The sequence below is a fragment of the Scyliorhinus torazame genome, chromosome 5, assembly GCF_047496885.1.
Source record: "Scyliorhinus torazame isolate Kashiwa2021f chromosome 5, sScyTor2.1, whole genome shotgun sequence".
Lineage (NCBI taxonomy): Eukaryota > Metazoa > Chordata > Chondrichthyes > Carcharhiniformes > Scyliorhinidae > Scyliorhinus > Scyliorhinus torazame.
This window is the reverse complement of record NC_092711.1, coordinates 185,459,155-185,484,091: the sequence shown is the minus strand read 5'-3', so window position 1 is coordinate 185,484,091 and position 24,937 is coordinate 185,459,155. Positions and strand designations below refer to the sequence as shown.

Sequence of the window (24,937 nt, the reverse complement as noted above, 5' to 3'; positions counted from 1 at the left end):
AACCGGCCTATAATTTCCCGACTTCCGTCTCCCTCCCTTCTTAAACAGTAGTGTTACATTAGCCACTTTCCAGTCCTCTGGGATCCTTTTTGTCTCCAGTGATTCCTGAAAGACCACTACCAATGCCTCCACAATCTATTATTGATTTTTTGTTTCTCCTCTGCTCGTTTTTAAAGGCTTCTCAATCTTCTGGCTACCCACTAATTCTCGCCACTTTGGATGGTTTTTCTTTTGCTTTCATGCTGTTCTTGACTTCCCACATCAGCCAAGGATGCCTTGACTCATCTGAGAATGTTTCCTCCTCCTTGGGATGAATTTCTGTTGTGCCTCCCGATTAACCCCCAAAAACTCCTGCCATTGCTGTTCCACTGTCTTCCCTGCTGGGCTCTTTTTCCAATCAACTCTGGCCAGCTCCTACCTCATGTCTTTGTAGTTACCTTTATTTAATTGCAATACCGTTACATCTGACTCTAGCTTCTCCCTCTCAAACTGCAGGGTAAATTCTATCATATTGTGGTCGCTGCTCCCTAAGGGTTCCTTTACCTTAAATTCCCTAATCAGGTATGCCTCATTACACATCGCCAAATCCAGAATTGCCTGTTCCCTCGTAGGCTCTGTGACAAGCTGCTCTAAAAGAAATCTCCTCCACGTTCCACAAATTCATTTTCTTGGGATCCACTACCAACCTGATTTTCCCAGTCCACCTGCATATTGAAGTCTCCCATAATTATTGTAATAATGCCTTTTTTATATGACTTTTCTATCTCCTGATTTATTTTCTGCCCCACATCCTGACTACTGCTACGGGGCCTCTATATAACTCCCATCAGGGTGTTTTACCTTTGTGATTCCTCAACTCTACCCACAGAGTTCTATGCCTTCTATGCCTCCTTCCTATCGATTTAACTTCATTCCTTACAAACAATGCAACCCGGCCCCCTTTGCCCATCTGCCTGTCCTTTCGATAGGACACATATACTTGTATATTTAGATCCCTGCCCTGATCCCTTTGCAGCCACGTCTCTGTGTTGCCCACAACATCGTACCGGCCAAGTTCAATGTGTGTAGCAAGCTCATTTACCTTGTTCTGTATACTCATTTTCAATGTTGCGCAAAATTTCAATGTGCACAACAAACATATTTACCTTATGCCATGGCGAGATAAATTGTGCGATAATCTAAGCCAACCCCACAAGATCCCAGAATGGCAGCTTGCCCGAAGTCCCGAAGGTTTCAGTGTGTGGCTGTTGTGAACAAGGCTGTGCAATCAGACCCAAATCCTTGGCCTTGTAATGTCCCGTAACACAGAATGTAACATGAGGGGTGGTATCACTGTGGCTCTAGATGAGGATTTTGGCAACGGGAAAATTCGACTGCCATGGCTATGCCTTTGGGACCACAGTAAAGAAATTCCGTATGAAACTGAAAATGTTCACCAAGGTGTGGCGTGGCAACAGATGTATAATCGGCATCACAACCTTCCGGGTCAAAGTAGGCAGTACAGTGTAGATAGCGGTGCCAGAATTTAACAGTTGTGTCAAAATGTGGAAACGTCATCTGGTCGATGTGATTCTGTCGCAAATTTTGGATGACCTGGTATAGTCTGTGAGAAAGCCCTGGAGGCATAATTTGCCACCGCCATACAGCAGGCCCAATAGTAAGAGTCTGTTCTGTGAGTGCAAGTATATGTCCATAATGTTGTTTCAGCACTTGTAGACTAATTCCTCCCGGTGTACAAATGAGGGTGCAGATCAACTTTCATTGTATATCTCTGCCCGGTAAGTTAATCGGGACGTTATTGGAAATTAAAAATTGGTGTTCTCGTGAATGGCCCAGACTGGAAAGAGGGACACTATCTCATGAACTGAAGACGTGAATTCCTGCAAGGTGGAGTAGTCAGCGCTTCTAACAATAGAGTAAGTCACCCCTGGATCGATCAGAAAATCCCTAATGTGACCGTTGAGCAACAGGGCAAGAGAGTTGTGGGATGGTCACAATTTATGAGCTGGAGACAAGAAGCTGAGAAAAGGAAGGAAGAGTCCAGCCGTAGGAGTAGAGAGGATGCAGAATACAAAATGAGGGACAGACAAAGGAAAAGTAAGGAATATGAGGTGAGAGAGGGTGAAAAAGCTCCACGTTGCAGCAATCCTCTCAGCATCATACTGGAGGCCCCTCCAGAGTGGTCCAGACACCTGAACCGCATCTTCAGGATGCCGAAGCACCGCATGATCACACCTCTGGTCGCTATATGCGCGTCGTTGTAGCGGGTCTCTGCGTACCTCCAGATAGGTGTCATTGGCCGCAGCTGGAAACCCCTGTCACCAAGGAGCCAACCCGTCAAGCCGGGGGTGAACATGTCAGGAATCATCGAGTGTGCCAGGATGAAGGCATCATGCACACTACCTCGGTATCGGGCACAGACGTGCATGATGTGCAGCTGATGGTTATATATCAGCTGCACATTCATTGGATTCTCCAATCCCCGACGCCGAAATCGCGTTCGGCGACGCGACGGAAAATTTCCGATGACGTTAAAATCAGGGGGTGGCACCTTGATGCTCCGCGCCCTTGTAAAGCAGTGTACTCCAGGAGTACGTCACATCCATGGCCTCGGGCCATTGCCTGAGGTCCGCCCCACGATGCTACGTCCCCGACCAGCCAAGCTCCCGACGGCATGGGACATGTGTGGTCTCACCCGTTGGGAACTCAGCGATTTCAGCGTCGGGGATCGGAGAATCCAGCCCGAGGTGTAGCGCAGGGTGGGATGGCGTTGGAGGACCTCTCCTGCAAGGTTCAGATAGAATGCCGCACTGCCGACTTTTTATGGGATGTTGGAGGTTCCTGTACCACCCTAAACACATGCAAAATCACTGACCTACCCTGGCAAACTGGGGAAACCATAACTTTGAATGGATTCACTAACCAGTCACAGGGAAGGCTGGAGACCACCCTGTTAGAATTGAGATGTGCAGATTTAGTTTGCTTTCATCGGACCATTTTAGTGAACCTATAAGTAAAAGCAGAACATTTTCTTGGTTCTGACATGATGCAAACATTTCATTTATCCTTTAGCCCTGCACACTGTTGTACTTCACAAATGGGGAATGGGACAGAAAGCCCAGTGAAGATTCCCATAGGAGCTTAACCTTGGCGAGGATGTACTGCAGGAGAATTGTGGGTGATCTGGTCTGATAGATGACTCACAAGCGCAAGAAGTAATTAGGCAACATGTTAAGGCATTTGGAAGTCACAAACATGACTGGCCAAATGGTAGGCGAAATTAGGATTGATGGCCCAGACCCAAGCCGGAATTATGATGGTAACAACAAAACAACAAGCTTGTTACAGCAAGGAATGTTACGACCTGTTGCATCTACAAACAATTCACTGATTGGGGCTGTAGGTACACCGGACGGAACCTGGCGACTGACTATTGACTAGAGAATTAAGGCTACTCGATTGACCGTATTTACGGTCGGAACTAGCCTCGAGACCATGCTAAAACAGCCCCGACAAGCTCGATATTTCATGGTATTAGATTTCAGTGTGTTCTTGGTCAATTCCGTTTTACAGCGAATGCCAGTATAAATTTGCCTTTATCTTCCAATACCAACAGTACACATAGACGTGCTTGCCCAAAAGGTTTCACAGCTCTACTTGTTTTTTCACGAAAGGCAAGCTGGAGGTCTCCAACATGTTTTTCTCGGCCCGAGCGCTTAGTTTAGTACGTAGATGACCTCCTCCTTCAAACAGACAGGAGGGAGGACTACCTACCCCATCTCTAGCTTCTAGCCCAATTCCTAAAAAGTATTCCTCTTCCGAGAACTGTAAAGTCCATCTGATCCTTTCCAGGATTAGTCGGCTACTGCCGTAACCATATTGATGGATTCACCACAAAAGCCACTCATTTGTCGGGACTCCTCAAGAAGGACGTCCCGTGCCAATGAATGGAACAGCATACTCAGGCCATTGTGGACCTGAAAAGGCTCTCGACACAGTTCGAGCTTTACAGCCCTCAGATCCATCACCTCACTTTGCTCTAGAATTATCGGCCAATGAGTCAATCATCTGGGATCTTGTGCTGCAAGAAAGAAATGGCGGGCTGCGTCCAGTTGCATATGCACCCCGACTCTTGCCCTTGTGGAACAAGAGTTTTCTGAATGTGGACGGCATCGATTAGCAGTTTTCTGAGTAGTACAGAATTTGGCATGCATTATTGGATTAAGCCTGTTTACTACTCTCACGGAAAATACTCCAATCCAGGTGTTACTGGATGGACACATTAACGATGGGACAGTAAGTCAGAACCTTATAGTCCGATGGACACTAATGGTCAAAGGCATTACATTTATGTGAACCAGAACACCCACCTTTCCTGCAGACAATCTCAGTTACCATGGGGAACAGTATGAATGTCAGGTCTTGACAGCGAATGATCCCAATGGCCAGTTCATGGCAAAACAAAAAGGGGGAAGCCCGGGGCACCATGGCCCGGGTCGGCCCTACCCTTAAAGCTTTTTGTAGATGTTGTGGTATCTGTATGGACGATTACCAAAGGCACACCATTAGTAGAATTGGTATTAACATTATCAAACAAAATGAGTGCCCAGACACGGAATTAGCAGCAGTCGCTTCTGCGGTTAAACATAGAACATACAGAGCAGGAGGAGGCCATTCGGCCCATCGAGTCTGCACCGACCCACTTAAGCCCTCACTTCCACCCTATCCCCATAACCCCTCCTAACTTTTTTGGTCACTCAGGGCAATTTATCATGGTCAATCCACCTACCTGCACATCTTTGGACTGTGGGAGGAAACCGGAGCACCCAGAGGAAACCCACGCAGACAACGTGCAAACTCTGCACAGACAGTGACCCAGTGGGGAATTGAACCTGGGACCCTGGCGCTGTAAGTACATTTTTCAGTCGGCGCAGGGACAGGAATACAGCAACCTGAAGGTCAAACCCCTTAGAAATCAACACCCGCAGGGAACATTAGAGCAGAGGAACTGGTAAAGCAGGCCCCAGCGAACAGGAGACATGGCAGTCCCCAATTGGCAAAACAAATTGACGCCGTCACATTTAATCAGATGAAGTCAGGGGACCTGGTAGAGCCACAGAAGGCAGACGAGGATTTGAAACAAATCAGGGATGCAGTGTTTCAGACATCTTGTGCTAAATGGAAAACTAAAAGAGTCATAAAGAGCGGACTTGATCTTAAGGACAGAGGATATGTGGTGTAGATTAAGAATCAGAATCAGATAATCCATCAATGTCCAGAGACACCAGGGTGTCAATACACGTACAGAAAGAAGCAAACGTTTATGTGTGTGGCCATAAATAGATGGAGATGTCAAGCATTATGTAGAAAATGGTCTGGTTTGTGCCCAAAATAATCCAAACCACTATGCTAAGAAAGGAGAACCAGGATGGTAAACGGGCCATTGAAAAATTTACAAATAGACTATGTGGACCCCTTTTCACCATCTAAGGGAGGTTACAAATATACTTTGATTATCATTGATACCTTTAGTAAATGGATGGAAGCAATCCCTACCAGGATGAACACAGCAAAAGTAACAGCCAATGTGCTGGTACAGCAGGTGTTCCCCATTGAATCAGCCGCTCAGGCAATGCAGAATGCAATGGCCCTAGTGGGAATAAAAGGGAAATTCCACAATGCTTATTACCCACTGTCGAGCGGTATATAGGAACGGGAAGAGCCTTCAAAAGCATGATTTGGAAAACCGATCCAACAAAATAACTCTTCTTGGAATTCTCCCCTTTATCGAAATCATAGAATTTGCAGTGCAGAAGGTGACCATTCGACCCATTGAGTCTGCACCAGCCCCGGTAAAGAGCACCCTATCTATTCTTTACTGTAAATTCTATGATTCTAAGCCCACACCTCCACCCTGTCCCAGTAACCTCACCTTTTTTTTTTAAAATATATTTTATTCAAGATTTTTGGCCAAACATAACAGTACGTAGTGTTTCTTTTACACAACAATAAAGCAATATAAATAACAGTGGCCAGTTTTAAACAAATAAATAAATAATATAAAAACAAAACTGAATGGCAACTGCCTTGTTCAAAATAAATACTCTCCAAAAATACAATCCAACAATCCAATATACAATTCCCTATAACAAATACCTATACATATTATACATATACAATAACATCTCTGAGAGTACGTTCGATTCCTCCCCCCACCCCCCCCCCCTCCCCCCTGGGTTGCTGCTGTTGTCTACTTCTTTTCCATTCCCTCTATCTTTCTGTGAGGTAATCGACGAACGGTTGCCACCGCCTGGTGAACCCCTGAGCCGAGCCCCTTAACACGAACTTAATCCGTTCTAACTTTATAAACCCTGCCATGTCGTTTATCCAGGTCGCCACACCCGGGGGTTTGGCTTCCTTCCACATTAACAATATCCTGCGCCGGGCTACTAGGGACACAAAGGCCAACACGTCAGCCTCTCTCGCCTCCTGCACTCCCGGCTCTTCTGCAACCCCACATATAGCCAACCCCCAGCTTGGTTCGACCCGGACACCCACCACCTTCGAAAGCACCTTTGCCACCCGCACCCAGAACCCTTGTAGTGCCGGGCATGACCAGAACATGTGGGTGTGATTCGCTGGGCCTCTCGAGCATCTCGCACACCTATCCTCTACCCCAAAAAATTTACTAAGCCGTGCTCCAGTCATATGCGCCCTGTGTAACACCTTAAAGTGTATCAGGGTTAGCCTGGCACACGAGGAAGATGAGTTTACCCTACGTAGGGCATCAGCCCACAGCCCCTCCTCAATCTCCTCCCCCAGTTCTTCTTCCCATTTCCCTTTCAGCTCATCTACCATGATCTCCCCCTCGTCCCTCATTTCCCTGTATATGTCCGACACCCTACCATCCCCCACCCATGTCTCTGAGATCACTCTATCCTGCACATCCTGCGTCGGGAGCTGCGGGAATTCCCTCACCTGTTGCCTCGCAAAAGCCCTCAATTGCATGTACCGAAATGCATTCCCTTGGGGCAACCCATATTTTTCCGTCAGCGCTCCCAGACTCGCAAACGTCCCATCTACAAACAGATCTCTCAGTTGTACTACCCCAGCTCTTTGCCATGCTCCAAATCCCCCATCCATTCTCCCCGGAACAAACCTATGATTGTTTCTTATCGGGGACCGCACCGAAGCTCCCGTCCTTCCCCTATGCCGTCTCCACTGCCCCCAAATTTTCAATGTAGCCACCACCACCGGGCTTGTGGTGTATTTCTTTGGTGAGAATGGCAACGGTGCCGTCACCATTGCTTGTAGTCTAGTCCCCCTGCAGGACGCCCTCTCCAATCTCTTCCACACCACTCCCTTCCCTTCTCCCATCCACTTACACACCATTGAAGCATTAGCGGCCCAGTAGTACTCACTTAGGTGCCAGCCCCCACCTGTCCCTACTACGCTGCAAGAATCCCCTCCTCACTCTCGGGGTCTTCCCAGCCCACACAAAACTCATAATACTCTCCTCTATTCTTTTGAAAAAAGCCTTCGTGATCACCACATGGAGGCACTGAAACACAAAAAGGAATCTCGGGAGGACCACCATTTTAACCGCCTGCACCCTACCTGCCAATGACAGGGACACCATGTCCCATCTCTTAAAGTCCTCCTCCATCTGTTCCACCAACCGCGTTAAATTAAGCCTGTGTAATGTACCCCAATTCTTGGCTATCTGGATCCCCAAGTACCGGAAGTCCCTTGTTACCTTCCTCAACGGTAAATCCTCTATCTGTCTGCTCTGCTCCCCTGGATGCACCACAAACAACTCACTTTTCCCCATGTTCAGTTTATACCCTGAAAAATCCCCAAACTCCCCAAGTATCCGCATTATCTCTGGCATCCCCTCCGCGGGGTCCGCCACATATAGCAACAAATCATCCGCATACAGAGATACCCGATGTTCTTCTCCCCCCCTGAGTACTCCCCTCCACTTCCTGGAACCCCTCAATGCTATGGCCAGGGGTTCAATCGCCAGTGCAAACAATAACGGGGACAGAGGACATCCCTGCCTCGTCCCTCTATGGAGCCGAAAATAGTCAGACCCCCGTCCATTCGTGACCACGCTCGCCATCGGGGCCCTATACAGCAACTGTACCCACCTGATATACCCATCCCCAAAACCAAATCTCCTCAGCACCTCCCACAAATAATCCCAATCCACTCTATCAAATGCTTTCTCGGCATCCATCGCCACCACTATCTCCGCTTCCCCTCTGGTGGGGGCATCATCATTACCCCGAGCAGCCTCCGTATATTTGTATTCAGCTGTCTCCCCTTCACAAACCCAGTTTGGTCCTCATGAACCACCCCCGGGACACAATCCTCTATCCTCATTGCCATTACCTTGGCCAGAATCTTAGCGTCCACATTCAGGAGGGAAATGGGCCTGTAGGACCCGCATTGCAGCCGGTCTTTTTCCTTCTTTAGGAGGAGCGATATCGTTGCCTCTGACATAGTCGGGGGCAGCTGCCCCCTTTCCCTCGCCTCATTAAAGGTTCTCATCAATAGCGGGGCCAGCAAGTCCATATATTTCCTGTAGAATTCAACTGGGAATCCATCTGGTCCCGGGGCCTTCCCCGCCTGCATGCTCCCAATCCCTTTCACCACTTCCTCTTTCTCAATCTGTGCTCCCAGTCCCACCCTCTCCTGCTCCTCCAACTAAGGAAATTCCAGCTGATCCAGAAAGCACATTATTCTCTCCTTCCCATCCGGGGGATGAGCTTCATATAATCTTTCATAAAATGCCTTGAACACTCCATTCACTCTCTCCGCCCCCCGCTCCATCTCTCCCTCCTCATCTCTCAGCCCCCCCCCATCTCCCTCGCTGCTCCCCTTTTCCTCAGTTGGTGGGCCAGCAACCTGCTCGCCTTCTCCCCGTATTCGTACTGTACACCCTGTGCCTTCCTCCATTGTGCCTCTGCATTACCCGTAGTCAACAAGTCAAATTCTACATGTAGCCTTTGCCTTTCCCTGTACAGTCCCTCCTCCGGTGCCTCCGCATATTGTCTGTCCCCCCTCAGAATTTCTTTCAACAACCGCTCCCTTTCCCTACCCTCCTGCTTTCCTTTATGTGCCCTAATAGATATCAGCTCCCCTCTTACCACTGCCTTCAGCGCCTCCCAGACCACTCCCACCTGTACCTCCCCATTATCATTGAGTTCCAAGTACCTTTCAATACACCCCCTCACCCTTAAACACACCCCCTCATCTGCCAATAATCCCATGTCCATTCTCCAGGGTGGACGCTGTTGTTTTTCTTCCCCTATCTCCAGGTCCACCCAATGTGGAGCATGATCCGAAATGGCTATAGCCGTGTACTCCGTCCCCGTCACCTTTGGGATCAGTGCCCTTCCCAAAACAAAAAAATCTATTTGTGAATAAACTTTGTGGATATAGGAGTAAAATGAAAACTCCTTACTCCTAGGTCTACTAAATCTCCAGGGGTCTATTCCTCCCATCTGCTCCATAAAGTCCTTAAGCACCCTAGCTGCAGCCGGCCTCCTTCCGGTCCTGGACCTCGATCTGTCCAGCCCTGGGTCCAGCACCGTATTAAAATCTCCACCCATTACCAACTTCCCCACTTCTAGGTCCGGGTTTCGTCCTAACATACGCCTCATAAAGTTGGCATCATCCCAGTTCGGGGCATACACGTTCACTAATACCACCGCCTCCCCTTGCAATTTGCCACTCACCATAACGTATCTGCCCCCACTATCCGCCACTATAGTCTTTGCCTCAAACATTACCCGCTTCCCCACCAGTATGGCCACCCCCCTGTTTTTTTGCGTCTAGCCCCGAATGAAACACCTGCCCCACCCATCCTTTGCGTAGTCTGATCTGGTCTATCAACTTCAGATGCGTCTCCTGAAGCATAACCACATCTGCCTTAGGTTTCTTTAGGTGTGCGAGCACCCGTGCCCTCTTAATCAGCCCATTCAGCCCTCTCACATTCCACGTGATCAACCGGGTTGGGGGGGTCTTTACCCCCCCCCCCCCACCTGACGACTAGCCATCTCCTTTTTCAATCCAGCTCCTCACCCGGTTCCCACGTAGCCGTATCTCCCCCAAGCGGCGCCCCCCCGCCCCGACCCCCCCCCCATACCAGCTCCCCCTTCTCCCCAGCAGCAGCAACCCAGTTAACCCCCCCCCCCCCGCTAGATCCCAAACTAGCGTAATTGCACCCCCCATGTTGCTCCCAGAAGTCAGCAAACTCTGGCCGACCTCGGCTTCCCCCCGTGACCTCGGCTCACACTGTGCGAGGCCCCCTCCTTCCTGCTTCCCTGTTCCCGCCGTGATTACCATAGCACGGGAACAAAGCCCGCGCTTCCCTTTTGGCCCCGCCCCCAATGGCCGGTGCCCTCAGCTCCTCATCCTCCCTCCTCCCCCTCCCCCCTCCCCCACGACATGGGGAAGAGAGAAAAGTTACAGGGTCGCAGGATTAACAACTTGGGAAGTCATCTCTTCCCTCTTTTCCCCCCCTTCATCCCACATATTCACCCCCCACTTTGTCCCAAACGTTCTTTTTATGGCCCTCTCACTCCAGTTTCTCCTCGACAATAATTGTCCACGCCTCGTCTGCCGTTTCAAAGTCGTGGTGTTTCCCTTGATGTGTGACCCACAGTCTTGCCGGTTGCAGCATTCCAAATTGAATCTTCCGTTTGTGCAGCACCGCCTTGGCCCGATTAAAGCTTGCCCTCCTTCTCGCTACCTCCGCACTCCAATCTTGATATACGCGGATCACCGCGTTCTTCCACCTTCTGCTCCGAGTTTTCTTTGCCCATCTGAGGACCATCTCTCTGTCCTTATATCGGAGAAATCTCACCACTATGGCTCGAGGAATTTCTCCAGCCCTCGGTCTTCGCGCCATAACTCAATAGGCTCCCTCCACCTCCAGCGGACCCGTCAGGGCCTCCGATCCCATTAACGAGTGCAGCATCGTGCTCACATATGCCCCGACGTCCGCCCCTTCTACACCTTCGGGAAGACTAAGAATCCTTAAATTCTTCCTTCTCGCATTATTCTCCAGCACCTCCAGCCTTTCCACACACCTTTTGTGTTGTGCATCGTGCATCTCCGTTTTCACCGCCAGGCCCTGTATGTCGTCCTCATTCTCAGCAGCCTTTGCCTTCACGACCCGAAGCTCCTGTTCCTGGGTCTTTTGCTCCTCCTTTAGCCCCTCAATCGCTTGTAATATCGGGGCCAACAGCTCCTTCTTCATCTCCTTTTTGAGTTCTTCCATGCAACGCCGCAGGAACTCTTGTTGGTCAGGGCCCCATATTAAACTGCCTCCTTCCGACGCCATCTTGCTTTGTGCCTGCCTTCCTGGCCGCTGCTCTAGAGGATCCACCGCAATCCAGCCACTTTCCTCTCTTTTTTCCATCCGTGTCCAGGGGGGATTCCCTTCTGGATTACAGCACAGTGTTTTTTGCCGTTAAAATTGCCGTTGGGGCTCCTATCAAGAGTCCAAAAGTCCGTTCCACCGGGAGCTGCTGAAACGTGCAACCTAGCTGGTCATCGCCGCACCCGGAAGCCCCAGTAACCTCACCTAACCTTTAGGACACTAAGTGGCAATTTAGCATAGCCAGTACACCTAACTTGCAAATCGTTGGACTGCAGGAGGAAACCGGAGCACCTGCAGAAAGTGCAAACTCCACACAGACATGGGGTGAAAGCGCAAACTCCACACAGTCACCTGAGGCCGGAATTGAACCTGGGTTCCAGGAGTTGTGAGGCAGCAGTGCTAACCACTGTGCTACCATGTCGCTCCTAATGATATTATGAAATACCATGTGCACTCAGCAGGTTTTCCTCCTCATGTCCTGATGGCAGGGCGCCCCTTGAGAGTAATGGAATCCTCGTTGGGATTGGATATTTCAGAAGCAGAGTATAACTGTAAGCCGTGAAAAAACTGTGCAACATTTGATGGTTCATGTCTAAGACTCACTTATGGCCGTTGCAGTTAAAAAGAAGGACAGATAGGAAAATTTTGAAGGGAAGGTCAAGCCTGTGGAGTTAGAGATCGGAAAAAAGTCACGCTCCAAATTCAAAACCTGAAACGTTTCTGTCCTCTAAATATAGCGGACCACATTTTATAGTAGACAAAGGTAGACAACGTAAATTTGGTTTAGAAAATTTTATTGGACTCTGGAATAATCTGGGTGGAACCATGCAATCACCAGCAACATGTGTTGCAGGAGGCGAGGGAGGGAGGTGCAGTCCCACCTTACGCTCCTCCACTAGTAGAGAATGGAGTGTCTGCGGGCGCTTCCGCTATCTGTGATCAGGTGACAGGTTGCAGAAGCGCTGACAGGCAAATCCTCGAAGAAGATTCAATGTACGCCCCCCCCTCCCTTCCAGGTTGGGAGAGAAAAAAGGGAAATTGGAGACCAATATAGGCAGGCAACATCCTGGTGAATTGGAACAGTTGGCTAGCAAACGTGAAACTATAAATAAGAGCATATACTATCTTAATCCCATTAATAGGTGTGAAAAGATTAACTGAAAACATAAGAAAAAGAGTTTCAAAACGATAGTGAAAACTATCTTACGATAATTAAATGAAAACTTGAAGCATGAAACTGAAGGAAATGAAAAAACAAATGAAGCAGGTTTAGATATTGTGAAAATGTTGAAAGGACATGCGAAAGCGATTACCCAGACAATAAAAGAGAAGGCTAAAAGTTCCGACGAGAATCAGAATCTAATTCATTGCAGTGTTTATGGAAATTGGATGATCGAACAATTGAGGCAAAAATTGGAAGAGGTGAATAAATGCATGAGCGCTATCGTAGATTTACCATGAACAGTTACAAAATTTGACCAATAGGGGCATTAACTGGAAAAATTACAAGTTACCAACCTAATCTTTGGTTCAATAAAGAAGGTAAAGGGATTAGTGGAGAAGCTTTAGGAACGGTACTCGGAATTTCCATCATCCCACCTGAAGAGTCTGCGATATTGGTCTTTGAGGTAGAAAACGTTGGGATCATCCAGCATGATGTGTGGATGGGATAAAAAGATAGGCCCCTGTATGCGACAGAACGGGAAAAACATTAGCAGGAACTATACTGAAAACATGTCCGCAAAATTATAATCTGTCCATACCTAATATATCCATCAGAATAAGGCAGCTGTGATTAAAGACTAATGAGAATGCAACTTGTACCCGAGATGTTAGAGACCTGAAACAGAAATCACATGGGTTGCACATGTGGGTAAAGGAGAATATTGTGTAAGCAACTCAAAGAGAAGATATTAGCATGGGAACAGAATATGCCCTGTTGATAAACTCACATTTTGCATAAAATCCCAGGTTTCAGCTAGAATTGGTGCAATTTAGTTGGTGATATTCATAAACGACAACAAGAGAAAATCAATGTCATGGAGAAAATTAAATCTGAACTAAAGGATTATTGGATGAAATATGTGGCAAATATGCACTGTTGCCAGAAACTTTCACAAATGTTAAAAAGTGCCTTAAGTATGATCATATGACATTTTAGAATGTACTACAGGAAATAAATTAATTGGAACGGACAGAAATACAATTAAGGGAACTAGTTGATGGGACGATGTTTGGAACTGGAACAAATGTACATCTTTACTCATGGGAACAAATTATATCACATTTAGTAATAAAAGCCATGCTTATTATTGTATTGTATCAAATGTATAGTATGTTTATGTTAAAGCGTTGGAAAATTAAGATGGAAAATAAATCAGAGATGGAATTTCAGTGCGAAAATTGTGCGATTGATGGGAAAATTATATATCATTCAATAATTACACATACACACATCAATCTAATTACTTTAAGTGATTATGATCAATTGTATCGCTACTTTTGTTGAATACCTGCCCAATTGGAAGACCTGATAAAGGTTTGTGTGATTCACTTCGCTCAATTCAGTGGATCAAAAGGTTGGAGATGCTGAGAGGAGAAATGGCTTACATCATATCGTGTGTGATGATCGTAAAAGAGGGTAGCAGATGTGTGTTTGAAAACTGCAACTGAGCAAACTGAGTTTCGTGGGAAATTGGAGAACAACAACTTGTACATTTGGACTCTTCACTGATAACACTTTGTGCTGAAACAACGAAATACAGACTCTACAAGGGCAACTGATGCCTACGTGGTAATGCATAAAAAGAAACATACAGGATTTGAGCAGCGATAACCCTGGGATCACCATTCACATGAAGAGAACCTGGGCTGTATTCTTCGCCCTGAGGCGATTCTCCGTGGTCGACCGGCCAAGCTCCCGCCAGCTTGGTTCACGTATGGTTCCACCCATCAGCAGCTCGGTGTCGCGGCTGCGGAGCCCATCCTGGTGGGGAGGGCACCAATAGATTCAGAAACAGCTTCCTGCTGTTACCAGACTCCTAAATGGCCCTCTTATGGACTGAACTGATCTTTCTCCGCTTCTTCTCTACAGTTGGAGCACTATATTATGTATGCTTCACTCAGTGTCTTATGTTTATGTATTTACATGTGTATTTATAATATGTTCTATGTATTCATGTATGGGGCAATCTACCTGGACTGTACACAGAACAATACTTTTATCTGTACCTCGGTACATGAGACAATAAATAAATCAAATCAACTCACTAATAATGACAGATGATTATGTGATGTTCCGTAAATTGTTAGCCTGCAATTGCTTAAGTAATGATTTGATTAAATAATTATATTAAATTTGGGCAAAAATAGATTGATTGCCGTTTGTTTTCACACAAGTGAGTAAACCTGACAATGTAATTGCAACGTAGGAGGTTTGGATCAACCAGATGGGACAAAAATGCATTGGACGTTTGGTGTGCTCTAAGTCGAAAGGTGACGTTGTCGACAGGGGATTAGTTATGAACTGTTGGAGTATAAAGGTGGAAATGGCGACGGCAGGGGTAACAGTTTATTAATCCTCTTTGAATACACTGAAGGGCTTGGCTGCAAATGGTGCACTGTTGTTTAAAAGTGATTTGAAAATAAACCTGAAAATACAGTGCATTGTTGGTAGTCCAATTTAAGGAGTACATTTCTGGACAAAATGCATTACAGTTTGGAACATTGCTGTTAGAAACTCGGGAAAAACCTTACTTACAATTCAATTTTTGCCAGAGAAACTTGATTTAATATTTGGAGGAACTAATAGAAAGGGGATAGTAGAGTATGTGGTAGTATTCATGCTGGAAACAATGTTTATGCAAGAGTCGATATTAATACAACTGCTTGTTTCAATCTGTTAAATGGCTGGAATATTTGGTATGATTTCAAATTAAACAAACGGTACGGCAGAAAGATTAAGTAAAATATTAAGGCGGTGCAAATATAGAGGATTTACATAGATACGTAGAAGATACGAGCAGGAGGAGGCCTTTTGGCACTTTGAGCCTGCTCAGCCATTCATCACGATCATGGCTGATCATTCAACTCAATAGCCTAATCCTGCTTTCTCCCCATAGCGTTTGATCCAATTCTCCCCAAGTGTTATATCGAGCCGCCTCTTGAACCTATTCAAAGTTTTAGCATCAACTACTTCCTGTGGGAATGAATTTCACAGGCTCACCACTCTTTGTTGTGAAGAAATGTCTCATTATCTCTGTCCGAAATGGTTTACACTGATTCCTCAGGCTGTGACCTCTGGTCCTGGACACACCCATCATTGGTAACACCTTCCCTGCATCTACCCTGTTTAGTCCTGTTAGAATTTTATAAGTCTCTATGAGATTCCCCCCTCATTCTTCTGAACTCCAGCGAGAACAATCCCAACCTCGTCAATCTCTCCTCATATGACAGTCCCGCCATCCCTGGAATCAGTCTGGTAAATCTTCGCTGCACTCCCTCGAGAGCAAGAACATCCTTCCTCAGAGAAGGAGACCAAAACTGCACACAATACTCGAAGTGTGGCCTCACCAAGGCCCTATACAATTGCAGCAACACATCCCTGCTTCGATACTCGAAACCTCTTGCAATGAAGGCCAACATACCGTTAGCCTTCTTTACAGCCTCCTGTACCTGCATGGTTACCTTCAGCGAATGGTGCACAATGACTCCCAGGTCCCGCTGCACACTCCCCGCTCACAATTTACAATTCAGGTGGTAATCTGCCTTCCTGTTTTTGCTTCCAAAATGAATAACCTCACACTTGTCCAAATTATACTGCATCTGCCATTGGTTTGCCCATTCGCCCAACCTGACCTACAGATCTTCCTGTAGGATTTGCTGACACACAGCTGAACTAATTTCTTGCGAAGATGGGTGAAATGATTCATCTAGTTAGGAAACATCATCGTCTTAGCTCTCTCTTTAGATCCTTCCTCGCTACCTTGTAACTATCCATCGCCCCAACCGAAACTTCACACCTCATCTTCACATAGGCCTCCTTCTTCCTCGTAACAAGAGATTCCACTTCCTTGGTAAACCACGGTTCCCTCGCTCGACGCCTTCCTCCCTGTCTGACCGGTACATACTTATCAAGAACACGCAGTAGCTGATCCTTGAACAAGCCCCACTTATCCAGTGTGCCCAACACTTGCAGCCTACTTCTCCACCTTATCCCCCCCAAGTCACGTCTAATGGCATCATAATTGCCCTTCCCCCAGCTATAACTCTTGCCCTGCGGTGTATACTTATCCCTTTCCATCATTAACGTAAACGTCACCGAATTGTGGTCACTGTCCCCAAAGTGCTCTCCTACCTCCAAATCCAACACCTGGCCTGGTTCATTACCCAAAACCAAATCCAACGTGGCCTCGCCTCTTGTTGGCCTGTCAACATATTGTTTCAAGAAACCCTCCTGCACACACTGTACAAAAAACGACCCATCTATTGTACTCGAACTATATCTTTTCCAGTCAATATTTGGAAAGTTAAAATCTCCCATAATAACTACCCTGTTACTTTCGCTCTTATCCAGAATCATCTTCGCCATCCTTTCCTCTACATCCCTAGAACTATTAGGAGGCCTATAAAAAAACTCCCAACAGGGTGACCTCTCCTTTCCTGTTTCTAACTTCAGCCCATACTACCTTGGAAGAAGAGTCCCCATCTAGCATCCTCTCCGCCACCGTAATACTGCTCTTGACTAGCAGCGCCACACCTCCCCCTCTTTTGCCTCCTTCTCTGAGTTTACTAAAACACCTCAACCCCGGAACCTGCAACATCCATTCCTGTCCCTGCTCTATCCATGTTTCCGAAATGGCCACAACATCGAAGTCCCAGGTACCAACCCATGCTGCCAGTTCCCCTACCTTGTTTCGTATACTCCTGGCATTGAAGTAGACACACTTCAAACCACCTACCTGAACACTGGCCCCCTCCTGCGATGTCAAATCTGTGCTCCTGACCTCTATACTCTCATTCTCCCTTACCCTAAAACTACAATCCAGGTTCCCATGCCCCTGCTGCATTAGTTTAAACCTTCATGTATTTGTGAAGACGCCTCTTCAACGTCACGATCGTACCTGCTTCCACCACATCCTCCGGGAGCGAGTTCCAGGCACCCACCATCCTCTGTGTAAAATTTCCCTCTTATATCGCTAAACTTTCCCCCGCACAGTTTAAACCTATGTCCCCATGTAATTGAAACTCACCCTGGGAACAAGATTCCGACAATCCACTCTTTCCATGCACCTCATGGTTTTGTACACTTCTCGCATAGCTTAAACCTATGTCCCCTAGTAATTGACACTTTCACCCTTGGGAACAAGATTTTGACGATCCACTCTTTCCATACACCTTATAATGTTGTGCACTTCTCTCAGGTCTCCCCTCAATCTCCATCGTTCGAGTGAGAACAAATCAAGTTTATCCAACCTCTCCTCATAGATAATGCCCTCTATACCAGGCAACATTATGGTCAATATCTTCTGTATCCTCTCCAAAGCCTTCACATCCTGACAGTACTGTGGCGACCATAATTGAACACCATGTTGAAAATGTGCCTAACTAAGGTTCGATACACATGCATGATATGCCAATTTGTATACTCAATGACCTGGCCTCTGAAGGCAAGAATGCCATATGCCTTCTTGCCTACCTTCTCCACATGCGCTGCCACTGTCAATGACCTGTGGACTTGTACACCCAGATCTCTCTGCCAGTCAATACTCTTCGGGGTTCTGCCACTTACTATATGTTTGCAACCTGTATTGAAATGAAATGAAATGAAAATCGCATATTGTCACAAGTAGGCTTCAAATGAAGTTACTTTGAAAAGCCCATAGTCACCACATTCCGGCGCCTGTTCGAAATGCATTACCTCACATTTTTCCGGATTGAATTCCATCTGCCATCCCTCCGCCCAAGCCTCCAACCGATCTATATCCTGCTGCATCCTCTGACAGTGCTCATCACAATGCCACAACGGAGTATATCAATGGTCTCCATTGTCTCACTGATGAATGGGTAGGGGGTGTGGTGGGGGCTGGAGCCAGTGATTGGGCGGGTTGACCATTCAGGGCGTTGTTGTGCCAATTGGTTGGGTCGGGTGTGAAGGAATGGTAGTCGGTGGCGCAGGATCAGTCAGTCAGAGTGGGTTGGACAGTCTGGGTGGTCATTGGGTTATGTGAATCAGGGAGTGAGTTGGGTACTGTGTTGGCGGGGGTTAGAGAGTCGGGAGGTTTTCAGTCAGTTGGTCCTGCGCTGGACAGTCGCCCGGTGGGAGAGGAGTTTTTTGACTCGATGTGGGGCTGGTTTTCATTCGGCTGGGATGAGAGCCAGTCCAGATTGTGATGTCAGCCAACGAAGGGGCAGCTGACGTGGAGAAACGTGGGTGTGCTGTTGGAACCAGGGGTGGAGGCTGGGTTAGCCAGATGTGAATGTGCTGCTAATTATCTGGATGGGGGAGGGGGAGGTTGCCAGATGTGATGTCGGCCAGATGTGGCGTGGGGATGGAGGTCGGAGATCGGGGTGTGATGTCGCTCAGATAATGACAGGAGGATGGGGAGGAGGGAATTGGTAGATGGCCAAAGGGCGGTTTAATGTCAAGGAAGTGCTGGGGACGTAGCCAGATGGATGTGTGATGTCGGGCCGCTGGAGGGATGTCAGAGGTGCCATTGCGCAGTCTGGGGCTCTGTTTCCCAGTCACAGGATTCGGTTTGTTGCCAGTCAGAGCATTCGGTTTTGGCTTGTTGCTTGTATGATGCCACTCCACATCAATCATGACTGACCAGGAGTTGTTATCGTCCTTACCTTTGCCGTTGGTGTGGGCTGGAAGCATTTTTCAAATTGAAACTCTACCTTTTTGGCCACGCTGTGAAGGTACGTTGTTTGGCCATCAAGAACTGGGGTAGGACTCAAACGCGTGCCTTTAGATCAAAGGCAAGGGTCATAGGCACGATGGCACAATACCTACCAGGAAGTGAGAATAAAGAGTCGTTATTCACAGTGACAGAAATTTGGAAGTGGTGTTCCATAAGGACAACTGCGGTTCAAAATCTGCATTAATGATTTGGAATCAAATACACAAATTCTAAATTTGGGCTTGACACGATATTGGGGAAGACGGTAACGGAATTCTGGAGTACACTAATATGGAGAAATCACTAGAAGTGCTAACAAGCATAAAGTTTCCTCTTGAGGGAAAGAGCAGAACTGGATCCGTTGATGCAAGATAATGCCCAAGATATTGAATCGAGAATGCAGAAGATATTTATTCACTCAAAAGTCCTAAGTATGTTGAATTCCACAATCCTAGTTTTCTCCCTTTCACATCATTGTCCAACTCGTGGAAAGCGTTTGATAGGTTAAAACTGGCCCTGTTCCCTGAATTTCTCTTTTAGATGTTGCGCCGTAAATATCCTGTCCTCTGTGCCCCTCAGTTGGCGGGAAAGGCATTGCGAATCTGGGAGGAGCTTTTCATTTATTCACAATACAGCGCCTGCGTTCTCAGCACCTTTGTGTGAAACGGGGACCATTTAAACCTCTCATAAAAGAAGCTATGTCATTTCTGCTATGTGCGCGGTGAAATCTGGGTTTCTGCTGACAGGACAAATTCCGGAATGAGGCAATCCTCCAAAAGGCTCAGCTTCCAGGTCTATTAGGCTCGTTAAATATATGCAGTTTCAGTGGCTCTGGTCCGTCCACAAGACAAAGGATTGTCACGTACCCAAATACTTCCAGTAAGGTGAGGTCGTTGGATACAAACGATTAGTCGGGCACCCAGTGCTCTGCGTCAAAAATGATTACGTGCCAACACGAAGATCCTAAATATCGATTTTATCATCCAAATGTCACTTACTGCACCCAAAGGGCAATTACTTTGGACTTACCTGCAGCCCCACGATAGGGTAGTGTCCTGGGCCCAGCCTTCTTCAGCTGCTGCATCAATGGCCTCCTTCTATCATAAGATCAGAAGTGTGCGTGGCCTCTGACGATTAAAAAATGTTCAGCCCCATTCCTGACTCGGCAGATACTGATACAGCTCATGTCGAAATGCAGCAAGACCTGGAAAATGTTGAGGCTTGGGTTGACAAGTGGCAAGTAACATTCAAGCCACCCAAGTGTCAGGTATTGACCATCTCCAACATAAGAAAATCTAACCACCACCACTTGACACTCAATGTCATTACATTCGCTGGATCCATCCGATCAACATGCTGGGAGGTGCCATTGACCAGAAACTGAATTGGATTAGTCATATAATTACTTTGTCGACAAGACCGGGTTAGAGGCCTGGAATTCTGTGGCAAGAAACGTATCTTCTGACTCCCTGTCCACCATTTATAAGGAGAGTGTGATGAAATAGTAAACAGTTGTCTGGGTGAGTATAGCTCCAACAACACTCAAGAAGCGCGGCACTGGAAGGACATAGCAGCCCAACTGATTTGCACCCGTTCCACAAGCGACACACAACAGCAGCTGTATGAATCATCGACAAGATGTACTGCAGGAACTCATCAAATCTCCTTCGACAAAAGCTTTCTTTTTTTAAAAAAAATATATTTTATTCGAGTTTTTTGGCCAAACATAACAATACGTAGTGTTTCTTTTACACAACGATAAAGCAATATAAATAGCCGTGGCCAGTTTTAAACAAATACATAAATAATATATATAAACAAAAACAAAAGAAAAACAAAACTAAATGGCAACTGCCTTGTCCAAAATAAATACTCTCCAAAATTACAATCCAACAGCCCAATATACAATTACATATACCAAATACCTATACATGTACAATAACATCCCTGAGAGTCCACCCCATTCCTCCACCCACCCCCCCCCCCCTCGCCCTCCCCCCTCCCCCCTGGGTTGCTGCTGTTATCTGCTTCTTTTCCATTCCCTCTATCTTTCTGTGAGGTAGTCGACGAACGGTTGCCACCGCCTGGTGAACCCCTGAGCCGAACCCCTTAATACGAACTTAATCCATTCTAACTTTATGAACCCTGCCATATCGTTTATCCAGGTCTCCACCCCCGGGGGCTTAGCTTCCTTCAACATTAACAATATCCTGCGCCGGGCTACAAGGGACGCAAAGGCCAACACGTCAGCCTCTCTCACCTCCTGCACTCCCGGCTCGTCTGCATCCCCAAATATAGCCAACCCCCAGCTTGGTTCGACCCGGACCGCCACCACCTTCGAAAGCACCTTTGCCACCCCCACCCAGAACCCCTGTAGTACCGGGCATGACCAGAACATGTGGGTGTGATTCGCTGGGCCTCTCGAGCATCTCGCACACCTATCCTCTACCCCTAAAAATTTACTAAGCCATGCTCCAGTCATATGCGCCCTGTGTAGCACCTTAAATTGTATCAGGCTTAGCCTGGCACACGAGGACGATGGGTTTACCCTACGTAGGGCATCTGCCCACAGCCCCTCCTCAATCTCCTCCCCCAGTTCTTCTTCCCATTTCCCTTTCAGCTCATCTACCATGATCTCCCCCTCGTCCCTCATCTCCCTGTATATGTCCGCTACCTTATCGTCCCCCACCCATGTCTCTGAGATCACTCTATCCTGCACTTCCTGCGTCGGGAGCTGCGGGAATTCCCTCACCTGTTGCCTCACAAAAGCCCTCAATTGCATATACCGAAATGCATTCCCTTGGGACAACCCATATTTCTCCGTCAGCGCTCCCAAACTCGCAAACGTCCCGTCTAAAAATAGATCTCTTAATTGTACTACCCCAGCTCTTTGCCATGCTCCAAATCCCCCATCCATTCTCCCCGGAACGAACCTATGATTGTTTCTTATCGGGGACCGCACCGAAGCTCCCGTCCCTCCCCTATGCCATCTCCACTGCCCCCAAATTCTCAATGTAGCCACCACCACTGGGCTTGTGGTGTATTTCTTTGGTGAGAACGGCAACGGCGCCGTCACCATTGCTTGCAGGCTAGCCCCCTTGCAGGACGCCCTCTCCATTCTCTTCCACGCCGCTCCCTCCCCTTCTCCCATCCACTTACACACCATTGAAACATTGGCGGCCCAGTAGTACTCACTTAGGCTCGGTAGTGCCAGCCCCCCACTGTCCCTACTACGCTGCAAGAATCCCCGCCTCACTCTCGGGGTCTTCCCAGCCCACACAAAACTCATAATGCTCTTCTCAATTCTTTTGAAAAAAGCCTTCGTGATCACCACCGGGAGGCACTGGAACACAAAAAGGAATCTCGGGAGGACCACCATTTTAACCGCCTGCACCCTACCTGCCAATGACAAGGACACCATGTCCCATCTCTTGAAATCCTCCTCCATCTGTTCCACAAACCGTGTTAAATTAAGCCTATGTAATGTACCCCAATTTTTGGCTATATGGATCCCCAGGTACCGGAAGTCCCTTGTTACCTTCCTCAACGGTAAATCCTCTATCTCTCTGCTCTGCTCCCCCGGGTGCACCACAAATAACTCACTTTTCCCCATGTTCAGTTTATACCCTGAAAAATCCCCAAACTCCCCAAGTATCCGCATTATCCCTGGCATCCCCTCCGCCGGGTCCGCCACATATAGCAACAAATCGTCCGCATATAGAGATACCCGGTGTTCTTCTCCCCCCCCTAAGTACTCCCCTCCACTTCCTGGAACCCCTCAGTGCCATGGCCAGGGGTTCAATCGCCAGTGCAAACAATAACGGGGACAGAGGACATCCCTGCCTCATCCCTCTATGGAGCTGAACATAGTCAGACCCCCGTCCATTCGTGACCACACTCGCCATCGGGGCCCTATACAGCAACTATACCCACCTGATATACCCGTCCCCAAAGCCAAATCTCCTCAACACCTCCCACAAATAATCCCACTCCACTCTATCAAATGCTTTCTCGGCATCCATCGCCACCACTATCTCCGCTTCCCCCTCTGGTGGGGGCATCATCATTACCCCTAGCAGCCTCCGTATATTTGTATTTAGCTGTCTCCCCTTCACAAACCCAGTTTGGTCCTCATGGACCACCCCGGGACACAATCCTCTATCCTCATTGCCAATACCTTGGCCAGGGTCTTAGCATCCACATTCAGGAGGGAAATGGGCCTGTACGACCCGCATTGCAGCGGGTCTTTTTCCTTCTTTAGGAGGAGCGATATCGTTGCCTCTGACATAGTCGAGGGCAGCTGCCCCCTTTCCCTCGCCTCATTAAAGGTTCTCATCAGTAGCGGGGCCAGCATGTCCAAATATTTCTTATAGAATAAACTGGGAATCCGTCTGGTCCCGGGGCCTTCCCTGCCTGCATGCTTCCAATCCCTTTCCCTACTTCCTCCGTCTCAATCTGTGCTCCCAGCCCCACTCTCTCCTGTTCCTCCACCTTAGGAAATTCCAACTGATCCAGAAAGCACATCATTCTCTCCTTCCCGTCCGGGGGCTGCGCTTCATATAATCTTTCATAAAATGTCTTGAACACTCCATTCACTCTCTCCGCTCCCCTCTCCATCTCCCCCTCCTCATCTCTCACCCCCCTATATCCTTCGGTGCTCCCCTTTTCCTCAGTTGGTGGGCCAACAACCTACTCGCCTTCTCCCCATATTCGTACTGTACACCCTGTGCCTTCCCCCATTGTGCCTCTGCCTTACCCATAGTCAACAAGTCAAACTCTATATGTAGCCTTTGCCTTTCCCTGTACAGTCCCCCCTCCGGTGCCTCCGCGTATTGTCTGTCCACCCTCAGCAGTTCTTTCAACAACCGCTCCCTTTCCCTGCCCTCCTGCTTTCCTTTATGTGCCCTAATAGATATCAGCTCCCCACTAACTACTGTCTTCAGTGCCTCCAGACCACTCCCTCCTGTACCTCCCCATTATCATTAATTTCCAAGTACCTTTCAATACACCCCCTCACCCTTAAACACACCCCCTCATCTGCCAATAATCCCATGTCCATTCTCCAGGGTGGAAGCTGTTGTTTTTCTTCCCCTATCTCCAGGTCCACCCAGTGTGGAGCATGATCCGAGATGGCTATAGCCGTGTACTCCGTCCTCGTCACCTTTGGGATCAGTGCCCTTCCCAAAACAAAAACATCTATTCGTGAAAATACTTTATGTGCATAGGAGAAAAACGAAAACTCCTTACTCCTAGGTCTACTAAATCTCCAGGGATCTACTCCCATCTGTACCATAAAATCCTTAAGCACCCTAGCTGCAGCCGGCCTCCTTCCGGTCCTGGACCTCGATCTGTCCAGCCCTGGGTCCAGCACCGTATTAAAGTCTCCACCCATTACCAACTTTCCCGCCTCTAGGTCCGGGATGCGTCCTAACATAAGCCTCATAAAATTGGCATCATCCCAGTTCGGGGCATACACGTTCACCAATACCACCGCCTCCCCTTGCAGTTTGCCTCTCACCATCACGTATCTGCCCCCACTGTCTGCCACTATAGTCTTTGCCTCAAACATTACCCGCTTCCCCACTAGTATGGCCACCCCCTTGTTTTTTGCATCTAGCCCCGAATGAAACACCTGCCCCACCCA

General features: G+C 47.7%; 1 long non-coding RNA gene across 1 annotated transcript in view; it reads left to right on the top strand.

Moving 5' to 3' along the window:
- Nucleotides 1–14,657, top strand: part of LOC140420799 (uncharacterized) — an 84,466-nt gene extending 69,809 nt beyond the window's left edge. The window contains exon 5 of the long non-coding RNA XR_011946589.1: nt 13,961–14,657. This is a non-coding gene — a long non-coding RNA (uncharacterized lncRNA). The remainder of the gene's footprint in view (nt 1–13,960) is intronic.
- The last annotated feature ends 10,280 nt before the right edge of the window (nt 14,658–24,937 follow it).